The sequence below is a fragment of the Triturus cristatus genome, chromosome 8, assembly GCF_964204655.1.
Source record: "Triturus cristatus chromosome 8, aTriCri1.1, whole genome shotgun sequence".
Lineage (NCBI taxonomy): Eukaryota > Metazoa > Chordata > Amphibia > Caudata > Salamandridae > Triturus > Triturus cristatus.
In genome coordinates, this window is record NC_140591.1 from 219,643,611 (window position 1) to 219,659,469 (window position 15,859).

Consider the following 15,859-nt stretch of genomic DNA (forward strand, 5'->3'; position numbering starts at 1 on the left):
CAGGCAGAAGTATCCATCAGAAGAACAAGTTACTTACCTTCTGTAACGCTTTTTCTGGTGGATACAATATCTGCCTGTGGATTCTTCACGCTCCCACCCGTCTCCCCGTTGTCCATCTGTTTCTACCCAAAAATATTTTATTTTAATGTCTTAATCATTTTTATATTTTAATAATGAATTCGCCCCCATGAGGCGACTCACTGTCAAGCGGGCCCATGCAGCCAACCGATGGTTCACCCTAGAGCTAAAAGAACAGAAACTAGCAGCTAGAAGAGCCGAGCGAGCCTGGAGGAAAGACTACAGCCCAGAGCTAAAGACTATATATCTGTCTGTTTTAAAAACTTACAAAGCCGGCATTCTAGCGGCCAAAACTGCATTTTATACCAGCAGGATCATGGCAGCTGAGTCGCGCTCAAAGGAAATTTTTATCGCGGTTCACGAATTAGCATTATCCACTCGAACCACGACTACCATCCCCCCCTCTCAGTCTTTCTGTAACTTGCTCAATGAGTTTTTTATTGATAAAATACTCAAAATCAAATTCAATATTCCACCTCCCTCCCCTGCATTTGTCAATTCCTCCCCTCCCTCCACTGTCCCCAAACTTAACCTTATCCCACCATTAACGGAGGACGCCTTCTTCTCATTACTCCACCGAGTCAAATCTGGTTCTCCCTTAGATTTTGCCCCCGCCCATATCCTCAGGGAAATTTATTTATCTTCCCCCACTCCTCCTCTGACTCTCCTTAATGACTCGCTAAAGAAGGGAAACGTTCCTGATCTACACAAATCAGCGGTTGTTATACCTATTATTAAAAAGCCTGACGCTGATCCCTCCTCCCCCTCCAACTACCGTCCCATTTCCCTACTGCCTTACCTAGCAAAAATTTTGGAAACTCACGTCACAACCACCTTAAGTACTCATGTTGAAACCAATCACTGTCTTTCCCCCCGTCAAGCAGGCTTTCGCCCATTGCACTCCACCGAGAAAGTGGTGATCTCGGTTATGGACGTGCTACGTGAAGGCATTGACACCAATCTTCCGCAAGCCTTGATTTTATTAGATCTGTCCGCCGCCTTTGACACGGTGGATCATTCCATTCTTCTTAGCCGTGTCAGGGCGGCGGGCATAGAAGGCTCTGCCTTCTCGTGGATTGAGTCCTTCCTCACAGGGAGGGCCCAAGCCGTCCATTTGGCCAACTTCACTGCTGACCCTCGCAAAGTGGAGTGCGGAGTTCCCCAAGGCTCATCACTTTCCCCCCTTTTATTTAATTTGTACATTTACCCCCTCATTTTTTCGTTACAGCAGATGGAGGTCACGGTGTTTAACTACGCTGATGATCTCCAGCTAATCTTTAATCTCTCCAACTCCCCCTCATCTGCCTCCAATGTTCAGACCGTAATGACCTTCATTCAAGACTGGATGAACTGCAACCACCTCAAACTCAATCCGGACAAGACTGAGTTAGTCCTGACCGGAGGTGGTTGCAGTCCATGGACCTCTGCTCACTGGCCCTTGTCACTTGGTGCTCCCCCTCTTCCTGTTTCTAAGGTCAAAACTCTTGGGATTTTTCTTAACACACAACTTTCTATTCACTCACAGGTGGGTTCAGTGGTCTCTGCTTGTTTCTTTTCTTTAAGATTAATTAGGAAAGTATCCCGTTTTTTCTCCCTTCCTGCTTTAAAAATCATTGTGCTGGCCATGGTACTGTCGAGAGTTGACTATGGTAACATCATTTACAATGGAGCTCCAGCATATGCGGTCCATCGTTTGCAGCTCATTCAGAATCAAGCGGCTCGCTTGATTTATGGCCTACCCAAATACCATCGTGCCACTCCCCTGCTTAAAGCTTTGCATTGGCTCCCGGTGAGGGAGCGTGCCCTTTTTAAGCTGGGTTGCCTTACCTTTCAGGCTAGAGCAGGTACAGCCCCTGAATTCATTTGCGCCGCCATAAAACCGTACCTCCCAGGCCGTGAACTTCGCTCTGCCCATAGGGCCTTTCTCAACATTCCTCGCTTTAAGAAAAAGAAATCTGGTGGAGCGAAATTTGCTGTTCTGGCTCCGTTTTTTTGGAATTCTCTCCCTCCTGCTCTCCGATCTTCTCCGTCATACACACAGTTTCGGAAAGACCTTAAAACCCTGTTATTTGAGCAAGCTTAGACTGTTTAGCCCTTCCGCCGACCGCTACTGCATCACTTAAAGCGCCATGAAACCGCATGGTAAACGTGCGCCAATAAATGTTTTTAAATTCAAAATGAGAAATGCTTATTCTGTTGCTATTTCTCTATACCTTTATTGATTATGCATTTGTGAATGTATATACATGTATATATTTGGTATGCTATGTTTGCATTTGAAAATGTGTCAGTCCGCCCGTTTGCCTCGGTGGCACGGAAAAAATTGGTGGAACTGACGTCAGCACGTCGACTAGGTCCTTTTGTGGCTCCTATGACGTCATACTGTGCCACGAGCCGAGCCTGTCCATTGTGACGTCCTCGTCGACGTGGGAGAGCTAGGAAAGAATTTTCCCACGGAATGCTGGCGTAGGGGGTATTCAAAAGGTGAGGAATCCATAGGCAGATATTGTATCCACCAGAAAAAGCGTTATCAAAGGTAAGTAACTTGTTCTTTCTTACTCAGTGCTGGAATCTAGATTCAGCACTGGGACATTTCCTGAAAACAGTTGAGAAAATGTGTTTTGGTTAATCGAGTGATTTTAAGGAATATTCTCAGTTTTCAAAAGTCGACACTTAGAAACTTTTTGGGAGAAAAAGTGTCAATGTTATTCTATGAGGAAAAAGAGGTTATCGGGTTTTCAGGTAGGTAGTTGGTCTTTAGAGTTAGGGTCTCGAGGTTAGACTCCGGGGTCTCCCAGGGTCAGTGATGCACTGTTGTTGCACCCTCAGTGGCACTCGGGCGGCCGTGTGCAGTGTTGAGGTCCAATGTTATCCTATAGAGGATAGGGGGACTCCAGTTGGTGGCTGCTGGCAAGCAGGCCACGGGGTTGTGGGAGCAAAGCTCCTAGGGCTAAGCTCAGGGCAAGTTGGGGACCAAGTTAGCACCAAAGGGGCACCTTCAGCGGCACTTGGGCGGCCGGGTGCAGGGTGCTGTTTTGAGGTCGGGTGCCTTGTTGAGTTCAATGGAGATTCTCCAGGACAAAGAAACACCTCTGGCTCGGGGACGAGGATCTTCCAGGAGTGACCACCACTTCAAGGGGTAAGTTGAGGGTTGGTTAGGCACTGCTGGGTTGGGCACACAAGGCTGTGGGGCGTCGGGTGCAGGGGTGTCTTGGGACATCAGATTTTCTGACCCGCTTTGGTCGTTGTAGGGGGGGGGGGGGGTCCTCTGGATTGAGGCAGGTCAGGGGTCACCGGATCTCTGGTTAGGATCGCCGGGGGGACCTCCACGTGGTATTTTTCCACTCGAGCTCGGCCCATGTTCGGTGAGTGCAGAGTGGGCTGGATTTGCGGTTCCTGTCTGGCACCAGAAACTGCAGTTGAACACGGCCGGTGTTCACGGGAGAAACAGCTTGGAAAGTGAAGGTAGGCAGGTCCTCCGGGGGTTTTGAGGTTGCTGTCCGCTGGACAAGCCGGGGGTTTGCAGGAGCAGGTTAGAGGGGAGACAGGCCTGTAGGGCTGGGGCCAAGTCAGTGGGCGTCGTCCTCTTGTTAGCTCTGCACGGCTTCTCGTCCTTCTTTTTCTCTTTTTCTTGTGGTTGCTGGATCTGAGGAAGGATGGTTCAGGGTGCCCCTAAATACTAAATTTAGGGGCGTTACAGGTAAGTAAAGGGCAGGGACCAATAGGTCCCTTCTCTGGGGTGGGTACACCCCCTATTCTGCCACTCTCCAGTGGGAGGAGGGCAGGAGCCTGGCCCTGGTTGGCTGGTCCCCCCCCCCCCCCATCCTCAAGATGGCGGGGACTCGAGGTTGTGCTTCACCTCGCCTCCCCCACCCTAGGGGTGGAATTGGCAGAGGTGGGCACACCTCTCTTCCTCAATTGTTTTTCCTGCTGGTTCTCCCGTCCAAAGTGGGGGGTAGAACCAGTGAGGAACAGTTGCTGAGAGCAGCAAGTGGTCTGGATAGGCTCACAAAGGCGCTATGCATTTGAAGCTTCTCCTTCGTGATCCCTGCCCATCCTGGGGGAGGAGGCTTGGCACCTCGTCCCAGGATGTGTATTGTTTCAGGCCCCCAAGAGCGGCAAGCTCTCAACCCAGCGGTCCAGAAACATGTCTGATGGTGGCAGCCTAGGCAGCCACTCAGTCAGGTCACTGGAGGTTGGTCGAGTTTCAGGGGGCATCTCTAAGATGCCCTCTGTGGTGCATTTTACATTAAATCCCACACTGGCATCAGTGTGGGTTTAATGTGCTGAGAAGTTTGCTACCAAGCTTCCCAGGCTTAAGTGTAGCCATTATGGTGCTGTGGAGTTCTTAATGACAAACTCCCAGCACCATACAAGGCCGCACTGCACTTACAGTGCCCAGGAATGGACCTGGGCGCTGTAGGGGCACAGGGCTCATGCACCTGTACCCTCACCACTGGCATAGGGCACCCAGCTAGAGGGGTGACTGATGTATGCCAGGGCAGTGGTTTGTGGGCATGGCACACAGATGTGTGCCATGTCGACTCTTCACTTTGTTCTGCACCAAGACATGTAGCCTGCAAGGGTAGTGTGTGAGTGTCAGGGTACAGGGCCTCTAAGGGTGGCACAATAAGTGCTGCAGCCCTTAGAGGCCCTCTCTGGTCACAGTGCCCTGCATACCTGTGGTACCATTTACCAGGGGCTGACATGTGGCCAGAGATGCCAATTGGGTTTTGGCCCATAAAACATCGATGGGCTTCCTCCTATAACCCACTAGTTTGATGTCAGGAGGAGACAAGTGTACGTGTGGAAACTCTTTTAACCACTCATCACCAATGAGTGTATGCCTGGCACCGGAATCCGCCATTGCCCTACTTTCTTTATCACCAAGTAAGATTGACTTCACTAACTTTTCCCCTTCCTCTTCAAGGTCATAATTAACCTCCTTTAATATGATCAGAGTTTTAGTTTCTGGAATCATAAGTCTTGTTCCTAAACCTATTTTTGTTCCTGCACATTTTGGCATGTCCCTTTACTCTACAGTATCTGCAAACTTGACCAATAGCAGGACATTTTTTGTTATTGGCTTGATGACCAGGAATGCCACACTTAAAACAAACATATTCTTTTCTTTCCTGATTAGGATACGAAGTAGGTAACTTACTCTTAGGTTTGTTATTAACAGTTTCATCAGAAATTGACTTTTTAACTAAATGAACATCAGAAGATTTCTTGTCGGACAATTCTTTCATGCCTAATTTCATGTCCTCAAACCGATGAGCAATGTCAATTTTTTTGTTGAAAGTTAAATCTTCAGCAGATGGCTTTTCCTGTAATTTGACATCAGCCACCTTATGTACCATTTGATCACGTACCATTTGATCATGAAAAGAAGAATATTTACATTTGGCAGCCAAGGTTCTCAAATCATTGACAAAAACATCAATGGATTCATTTACCAGCTGCCCTCTGCTTAAAAATTTGTGACGAGCAACCACTCTGACTTTTTTCACGTAGTTTATCCAATTGTTTGATAGCATTGTCAAATACATCAATTTCATCATCATCGCTTGAATTATTGGTAGGAATAGGTGGTAAGTGACTTAATATACATCTGCCTTCAGCCCCCCAAACAGTGTTTCAAAACAGCCAATTTTCGCGTGTCTGTGTAATCATCGCCATCGATAGCCTCTATGTAAGCTTCTAAGCCTTATTTCCACTGTTTCCACTCTAAAACGGGTTCACCTGGTGTAGCAAGAAATGGAGGCGGAGCTCCTATACCCTCTGTATTAAACTTGGAAGGAAAGAAATATTATGTAATAATATTAATACCAACAATGTATATATAACAAAATATATGATGAAATAAACTTAAGAAAGTAGATATGTAGATCCGAATGTGAATGTTCCATCAATACATTGCTGAATTATTTTTATAAACAAATGTGCGAATGATAGATGTACATTTTATATAGTTGACTCGCATCAAAATAAAAGAAGCGTGTGAATCATTAAAATGAGACGGTGTGCAGATCACCAAAGAAAAATTGATCACAATGTTAATCAACCTGCACCAAATTAAAGAAGTGTGCAAATCACTGAAGTAAATCTCCAAATTTTGTAATGGTGTGCGGATCACCACAATTGACTGCAAATATGACGTGCATTCACTAAATCACAGAAACTATGTTGACGTATATGCATTACAGGAATCTTTCAATCTTTTAAAAGACCTGCAGAAATTCCGGAGTCAGGGCTTTGATTTAATGAAGGTTAATGCGTGCATGCGCGACACAGATCGCCAAGAAGTTAGTGCTCCAGTTCATTCCAATGAGACGCACGCATATGCGAGGCAGTCAACAAAGAAGACGTTCGATCGATGTGCTCGATAGCAGCGCGTACAAACTTCGCGCGCAAGTGAAGCAGAAACTGAAAAATCTGTAAAAATTACCCCAAAGTCTCACCATCTTGCCAGACACGAGGTTTTCACGAAGGTGGACAGCGTTTCGTCAGGATTTTGCTCTAAATATTCCGAACAGGCTCCAGAGATGCCCTGCTGGTTCAGAAATAGTCGGTCACTTGATCTGCTTACCGCAGGGCTCCAGGCTTGGCGGTGTCTTTCCCAGATCGTCGCCAATATAAAGTCTCTCCGTAATGAAGACAGGACTACAAAGATCAATCGGTAAGTTATTTAATGAAGGAGCAGCAAGAAGCTACACCTACAAGCAGGGGCCAACTGTCCTTCCCTGGAATCTGGACCACGTCCGTGTTCCAGATTCCAATAAGAACGATAGAATACCACACCATGGTCACATTTTACAGAGTCTTGCAAGGCACAGAAATCCATCATACATCAGACATAATAAAAGACTTATTCACTAACTCAACAACATTTTTCAAGGGAAAGCAACATTTGAAAGAAACACGTTAGTTAGATTCCTTACCTTAGGATATCCCCAGGCGTCAGGCTGGATCCGGAAAGATATTTCGCCAGCAGTGCCCCTGCCCGTCGGTAGGCGTCATCTGCGGCTCCACATCCGTGTCGTGATCGCCGGGATGAGGTCGTCGGAGTACTTGGACACCGCCCTCGCGCGCTGATGACGCCTACGGACGCGCAGGGGTACTGCTAACGAAAAATCTTTCCGGGTCCAGCCTGACGCCTGGGGATATTCTAAGGTAAGGAATCTAACTAACTAATGTTTCTTACAGATATATAGTTACCGAAGGTAAGTAATTTGTGCTCCTGAAATAACAATGAGATCTGGGGTTAAACAAGGTGACTCTTTATCCCCACTGCTATTTAACATTGCGATGGATCCACTGATCTGTGATCTTCAGAAAGGCGGCAAGGGCTTCACATTCAGATCTGATGGTCTCATGGAGCAAATCACCGCTCTAGCTTTTGCCGATGACATTGCAGTACTCTGTAACACCTGGGAAGTAATGAGTACACGTCTGAAAATCATTGAGAAATTCAGTAAAACAGCAGGATCAAAACTTAATGTGAAAAAGACACATAGATTCTATATAAGTCACCATAAAGATAAAATCTTGATTAACAACTGTAAACCATGGCAATTTGAAAAGCAAAATATTAAAAACATTCATCCAGGAGAAAGTGAGATATGTCGGATTGAACTTTAATCCACACACCGGCCATACAAGCAACAACAACATTAATGAGGTTGTTGTTAATTGGGCTCAAAAACCTGATAATCTACCACTTAAGCCCACACAGAAAATTGAAATTTTGTGTCCGTACTTGATCCCTAAGCTGTCATTTAAATTGGAAATTACAGGAACAGAAGCTCAAGCAATAAAGTATGTCAAACATTTCCTACACCTACCTGCATACACATCTGATGGTCTCCTATATTCAAAAAGAACCTTTGCGGGTCTCCGTATACCAAAACTATGTACAACAATTGGTCTAAACAAAGTCAATAGTTTATTGTATCTCAGGGCAGCTCCAGATCTGTACATAGCTCATTCATTCATGTATGCAGGAGAAGTCGTCAATGAAAAAATTGATAACATCATCAAAACACACAAACTCAACATTTTAGATACTAGGTTGAATTTGTTAGCAACATATGATTGGAGGAAAGAAGAATTTGGGAAATGGGCAAATCTCCCTGTCCAAGGTGATGGTATAAAATACTTAGCAAGTAATCCAACCTCCAATTTCTGGATCAGCAAGCATAACAAAATGGAAGAAAATCAGTACATAGCTACGCTGATGTTGAGAGCAAATGTTTTGTAAACTAGAGAAACCATTACCAGGGGAAGAAATCGTAAATTTGATACTTGTAGGGACTGCAAAGATGTTTGCGAAACAATTTCACATATTTCAAGTACATGTCCCAAAACCAAGGACATCGGGATAAAAAGACACAACAACATTTCGGAATTAGTCATTGATAGAGCAAAACGTTGTGGCCGGAGGGCATATAGGAAACCTCATGTTCAAATTAATCAAAGTGAACTACGAAAACCAGATGTAGTGTTTACCAAAAATGGTACAGTTGTAGTGATTGATGTTTCAATTTGTTATGAAAACTCTCAGAATTCCCTTGAATTAGCGTTTGAGAGTAAAGTTAAATACTATCAGGATCTGTCACAGCAAATCAAAGATCTCACTAAATGTAACACTGTGAAATTTCATGGATTTATTATTGGATGTCGTGGTATCTGTCTTCAATGTAATGATGTTGCTCTGGCTGATCTTGGTCTGCAAATGTCATTCCCATTCAAGAAAAATATTTGCCTGAGTACTTTAATGGACACTCTTAAAATGTGCCAAGTATTCATGGACAATTAAATATCAAGCTTATGCTGAGATGTACACTAACTTGCAGCACACATTTCACTCTTATAAAACATATTGTTTTAAAATGTTGATTCATTAATATTTAAATGTGGTTAAACAGTTACATAAAAGTTTATAGTTGACATAGGAATTAGTGTAGATGTGAATTTTTTAGACGTGAATGTTTTAGATGTGAACTTTCTAGAATCTTTATAGATGTGCGTTTTCTAGTTAGATGTGCAATTTATAGATGTATTTTTATAGATGTGTGCTTATAACAATTTACATACAAATATGTACATCATCATTATTCAAATGTCTTGAGTGAAGAATAGGTCTCAACTTACATACACATAATCACTACATACCACACTTTGATTATTGATGTCCTGCTATTCATACTTTAATTCATCAGGACTGTTCTTAGACCATTTAAAATTGTTGGAATAGTACTGGAGGGTGTAGTATCTCTGGCCTATACGTGATCCTAGTTCCAGTGAGGACAGCTTTAAGTGTGGCTGTACTCCAGAGCGAACGGATGTTGTATTGTTGGAAGCAAAACCGATTTGATGCTGATGGGCAGCATAATATCCCAGAATGAGCCACCACGAGGTGGTACAGAAATAGCCAAATGCCTGGTCATCTCATTAGTGACGCGCATGAATGGATGAATGAAATTCCCACTGTCTCTACCTACTATCTAGCGAAACCACAGCCAAGGGAACAGGCTTGGCCGAATCCGTGGGAAAAGAAGGCCCCGTTGAGCATGACTCTAGTCTGGCACTGTGAAGAGACATGAGAGGTGTAGGAAAAGTGGGAGGCCCTCGGGCCGCTGGTGAAATACCTCTACTCTTAATGTTTTTTCACTTACCAATGAGGCGGGGTGCGTGCTCCGTGGGCCTCTCGCTTCTAGCTTCAAGCGCCCGGCGCTCGCCGGGTGCGACGTGCTCCGGAGACAATGGCAGGTGGGAAGTTTGATTGGAGAGGTACACCTGTCAAACGATAAAGCAGGTGTCCTAAGGCGAGTTCAGGGAGGACAGAATCCTTCAACGGAGCAGAAGGCCAAAAGCTCGCTTGATCTTGATTTTCAGTATGAATACAGGCAGTGGAAGCGGGGCCTCACGATCCTTTGGACATTCTGGGTTTAAAGCAGGAGGTGTCAGAAAAGTTACCATAGGGATAACTGGCTTGTGGCAGCAAAGAGTCCATAGCGATGTCACTTTTTGATCCTTCGATATCGGCTCTTCCTATCATTGTGAAGCATAATTCACCAAGCGTTGGATTGTTCACCCACTAATAGGAAACATGAGCTGGGTTTAGACAGTCGTGAGACAGGTTAGTTTTACCCTACTGATGATGTGTTGTTGCAATAGTAATCTTGCTCAGTACGAGAGGAACCGCAGGTTCAGGCATTTGGTGTATGTGCTTGGCTGAGGAGCCAGTAGGGCTAAGCTACCATCTGTGGGATTATGACTGAACGCCTCCAAGTCATAATCCCTCCCATAAACTGTAACGATACCGCAGTACCGTGGAGCCTCGGTTGGCCTGGGATAGCCAGCCTCTCTCGGGGCGTCTGTGCATAGAGTCGCTTGCTTGGGGACCGGAGTGCGGACGGGAGGGGGCTGCCTCAATTGCCCTTAGTGCACCGCATTTTCGTGGGGCACCTGGTGCTAAATCATTCATAGAAGACCTGATTCTGGGTCAGGGTTTCGTAAGTAGAAGAGCTGCTTCCTCGCTACGATCTATTGAAAGTTATCCTCTGAGCCAAGCTTTTGTCTCTGCGTGCGTGGGTGCCCGCGGATGCCCTCCTCCACCACACCCAGGGGTGGGTCCCTCTTCCGCCGGTACGGCGGGAGGGACGCTGAGGGGGTGACGTGGGCCTGCGGGAGGCCTCCTCCACCACATGGCCTCCGGCACGGGGGCTTCCCCCTCCCGTCCCTGCCCCATGGGGATGTGGGCCACCATCCCTTGCGGGTCAGCAGGGTGACCAGATGGCCTGGCTGGCCGGGCACTGATTTCCACTGCTCCCACGCAACTCGTGCAGGGAGGCGAGCATCCCTGGGGAAGGAGCCTCCAGAGCAGCGGCCTCTGAGTGCCTGGCCACCCTCGCTGGCGTCTGACTGCAAGGGCGACTGGGTCCGGGTGTCTCAGGCCATCTGGGCACTGGGTCGTCCCGGGCCATCTGGTCGCCTGGCTGCGCGACCAGATGTCCCTGGGGGCTTGGTGACCAGATGTCCCTGGGGGCCGGGTAACCAGATGGCCCTGCGGGCCGGGTGATCAGATGGCCCTGCTGGTTGGTTGACCAGATGGCCGGCCGGGCTGCCTCTGCCTTTTGTCCTCCCCAGGGTTCTGTAAGCCCCCACTATGTGGAGGCTTAATAGTCGAGAAAAATGGGATTCCCGGACAGGCTGGTGGGGAGAGGACTTGGCCTGGGCTTAATCCTCCTTGGTTCTTGTCCCCCGGGCTCCGGGAAGGTGGAAGGCACACATGCCCTGTTGATGGTGACCTCAGCTAGGCCTACCAGTGCAAGGGGTTCGCCCTTCTCTGCACAGAGTCCTCAGACCAATAGGAAGAAGTTGGCACAGAAACTGGAATCGAAAATACAAAGTTTAATAAACCTCATGAGGTGGAACTACATTCACACAGCACCCTTCGGTGTTGAGTGAAGTAGCACAATCAATCAATCATGGAATTTATATCGCGCACTACTCACCCGGAAGGGTCTCAAGGCGCATGGGGGAGGGGGGTCTGCTACTGCTCGAACAGCCAGGTCTTGAGCTGTTTCCTGAAGGCGAGGTGGTCCTGGGTCAGTCGCAGGTGGACGGGCAGGGAGTTCCATGTCTTAGCCGCCAGGTAGGAGAAGGATCTTCCTCCGGCGGTGGCTCTCTGGATGCGAGGGACGACGGCGAGGGCGAGGTTCGCGGATCGTAGCTGTCGGGTGGGCGTGTAGAAGGTCAGGTGGTCGTTGAGGTACCTTGGGCCCAGGCCGTGGAGGGATTTGTGTGCGTGGGTGAGGAGTCTGAACGTGATCCTCTTGTTGACAGGGAGCCAGTGCAGGTCTCTCAGGTGGCTCGAGATGTGGCTGCGTCGGGGGGCGTCCAGGATGAGACGGGCGGAGGCGTTCTGGATACGCTGAAGTCTTTTCTGAAGCTTGGCTGTTGTACCGGCGTAGAGGGTGTTTCCGTAGTCTAGTCTGCTGGTGGCGAGGGCCTGGGTGACAGTCTTCCTGGTCTCGGTCGGGATCCATCGGAAGATCTTGCGGAGCATGCGGAGGTTGTGGAAGCAAGATGAGGAGACGGCGTTGACTTGTCTGGTCATCGATAGGGAGGAGTCCAGGATGACGCCCAAGTTGCGTGCGTGGTCCGTTGGCTTGGGTGCGGTGCCCAGGGCCGGGGGCCACCAGGAGCCGTCCCATGCGGAGGGCGATGGTCCCAGGATGAGGACTTCTGTCTTGTCAGTGTTCAACTTCAGACGGCTGATGTTCATCCATTCGGCGACATCTTTCATCCCTTCGTGCAGGTCGGCTATGGCGGTGTCGGGGTCTCTGGTGAGGGAAAGAATCAGCTGGGTGTCATCGGCGTAGGAAATTATGTTGAGGTTGTGTTGGCGTGCGATGGCAGCGAGGGGTTTCATGTAGATGTTGAAGAGAGTAGGGCTGAGCGACGATCCTTGCGGGACGCCGCAGATGACTTCGGTGGCCTCAGAGCGGAACGGAGGGAGGCGTACTCTGTGTTCTGCCGGAGAGGTATGAGATGATCCATTCCAGAGCATTCCCCTGGATGCCGGTGTCGTTGAGGCGTTGGACTAGGGTGCGGTGGCAGACAGTGTCAAATGCTGCGGAGAGGTCAAGGAGGATGAGTGCCGCTGTTTCACCTTTGTCGAGCAGGGCACGGATGTCGTCGGTGGCTGCGATGAGGGCGGTCTCGGTGCTGTGGTTGGCTCTGAATCCGGATTGCGATGGGTCGAGGGATCCGTTCGTCTCGAGGAAGGCGGCCAGCTGCTTGTTGACGACCTTCTCGATGACTTTGGCAGGGAATGGAAGGAGCGAGATAGGGCGGAAGTTCTTGAGGTCGGTCGGGTCCGCAGTTGGTTTCTTCAGTAGTGCGCTGAGCTCGGCGTGCTTCCAGCTCTCCGGGAAGGTGGCTGTGTCGAAGGAGGCGTTGATGATGTCTCGGAGGTGGGGTGCGATCGTAGAGGCGGCCTTGTTGAAGACATGGTGGGGGCATGGGTCGGTCGGAGATCCGGAGTGGATGGTGTTCATCATGCGTGTCGTGTCTTCGGGGGTCACTTTGGTCCATGTCTGGAGGATAGCGGCGGGGAGCGTAGGTTCGGTCGATGGGTGCGGGGGTGGAGCGCCGAAACTGTTGTGGATGTCGGCGATCTGGCGGTGGAAGTACGAGGCGAGGGAGTCGCAGAGGTCCTGCGAGGGAGTGATGTCGTTGTTGCCGGTGCTGGGGTTGGAGAACTCCTTGACGATGTTGAAGAGCTCCTTGCTGTCATGGGCGTTCTTGTCCAGTCGTTCCTTCAAAGATTTCTTCTTGGTGGTGCGGATGAGCTGGTGATGTGTGCGGGTGGCGAGTTTGAGGGCGGTCATGTTGTCGGTGGTCTTGTCGAGGAGCCAGGCCTTCTCGAGGGTGCGGCAGGCCTTCTTGGAGTCCTTGAGTTCGTCGGTGAACCAGGGGGCCTTCTTGCTTCTGGGCCTGGTGAGTGGGTTCTTCAGTGGGGCGAGGTCGTTGGCACAGGAGGTCAGCCATTGCGTGAGGTCGAGGGCTGCTGTGTTAGGGTCCGTTGTCCTGACCGGTGGGTTCTGGCTGAGGGAGGTGGTGAGCTGGTCGACGGTGATCTTGCTCCAGTTTCTGTGGGGAACCTGCTTCGGGTGGTGGTGGACCGTGTTCTTCTTGAAGCTGAAGTGGATGCAGCTGTGGTCAGTCCAGTTGAGTCCGGTGCAGTGGCTGAAGGTGACGTGCTTGCTGGATGAGAAGAGGGGGGTCGAGCGTGTGGCCGGCGTAGTGGGTGGGGGTGTTGACCAGTTGCTGGAGTCCGAGGTTGGCGAGGTTGTCCAGCAGGGTGGTCGTGTTGCGGTCGTTGTTGTTCTCCAGGTGGAAGTTGAGGTCCCCGAGGAGGATGAAGTCGGCGGAGGGGAGGGCGTGAGAGCTGATGAAGTCCGTGATGTCTTCGCAGAACTGTGCGCGTGGTCCCGGGGGTCTGTAGATGAGGGTGCCTCTGAGGGTAGTCTTTGGGGCCGGTGTGGATCTGGAAGTGCAGGTATTCGGCGGTGTTGAATGCGTCGGTGGAGTCAGTCGAGATGCGAATGGCGCTCTTGTGTACGATGGCGATACCTCCTCCGGTCTGGTTGTTGCGATCCCTCCTGATCGTGTAGCCGTCCGGGATGGCTATGGCGATGTCGGGGGCTGAGGAGTCGTTCATCCAGGTTTCTGTGAGGAAGGCGACGTCTGGAGATGCGGTGTCGAGGAGGTTCCAGAGTTCCACGGCGTGTCTGTGGACGGAGCGGGTGTTGATCAGGATGCACTTGAGGTGGTTGCTGTTGTCCGTCTTGGTGGGCGTGGTGCCTGTTTGGAGGCAGGAGAAGTTGCAGGATCGGCAGACGAAGGGTCCATGGGTGCGTTGCGGGGGCGCTCGGTAGCATCCGGGGGCTCGGGCGGTTTTGAGTGCGATGAGCGTAGCGAAGTCGTAGGTCCTGCGGGGGGGCTGGCGGGGGCCAGGGGGTATGGCGCTGGGCGCGGATGGGCGCAGACGGGCTTACCTTTGGCGCACCTTCGGCGCTCCCGCTGCGCGGTCGCGGAGGGGGTGACATAAATAAGGAGCCGGGAGGGAGGGTCAGCTGGGAGGCGGGAGCGGGTTGGCCAATGGGCAGTGAGGGGAGGCGGGACTGGAGGCGGGAGCAGGAAGGAGGAGAGCGGGGCAGCGGCGGCGGAAACGGCGGGAAAAACGCAGCGGCAGGAAAGCGACTGGCGGAACCAGAGAAGCAGCAGGCAGGAGGCGGCGGCGGCGTGAAACCAGGTAAGTGGCGTCAGGCGGTAGTCACAGGGTGGGCAGGTGCCAGGCAGCGACAGGCAGGCAGAGCAGTGGAGAGGAGCGACCGGCTGTGGGGGCACAGGGGGTCACACTGAACAGAAGAAGCATGGTCATTTTATACCCACACAGGGGCTGAAAAAGGCAGTACAAGTACACATGAGAAGAGTTATGCACATAGATGGTCATACAGAAACTGCACAGTCAACAAGTAGGAGGAGTAATAAGTTGCTGACATCAGCCTGACAGTTCTATACTAGGAACAGGGGCATACTACTAGCTAGGCCCATTTGAGCATGTGCAAGACTCTGGGAGAGGGAAACAGCAAATGGCCAGCACATAGCTAACTAAAATGGCTGCCAAGTACAAAATGGCTTTCAGCTCATGCATAGAGATTAATGCAATCTTCAACAGACGGTCCTTTTAGCATGAGCTAAAGACATTTCCCATAATCCAGTAGGAAAACAAAAAATATGCACATTAATTTTTTCATAAATTTATCAATATCCTAATTCATTGCTAGGTGGGCATTTCTCATTCTAAATATTGTTAAGCTGGTATGTATACGGTATAAGCAGGAGTACAAAGGGAACAGAGAATTGGGTCATACAGATAGCAGGAGAGAGTAATTACTATTATCAGAAACAGAACTATTAGCTTTCTAGTCCTAAGCAAATCCTAGAACCATCCAGTAAAAACATTTTCAAGGCTCCTATGCATTTCAGTGACCATCAATTTCAATATCAAAATAGCCAACAGTACATATCTAATAAAATATTTTCACTAGACTTTTCCAGTGTTTCCTTTATGAGGGCTAGAGTATTAATCAAGGAAAGGGTAAAGTAACATTTATCAGCTGCTCGATGAACTTTTCTCTCGCAGAATTAACATTATTCCCAATACAATTATGAAAGCAGTCAGACATATTACAAAAATGAT

The 15,859-nt window shown here is 49.3% G+C and overlaps 1 protein-coding gene and 1 pseudogene across 3 annotated transcripts in view; both read left to right on the forward strand.

The window, feature by feature from the left end:
* Positions 1 to 15,859, forward strand: part of CEP295 (centrosomal protein 295) — a 510,218-nt gene that overhangs the window by 231,720 nt on the left and 262,639 nt on the right. The gene's annotated exons all lie outside the window — the stretch shown is intronic.
* Positions 9,623 to 10,660, forward strand: LOC146801867 (28S ribosomal RNA; annotated as a pseudogene).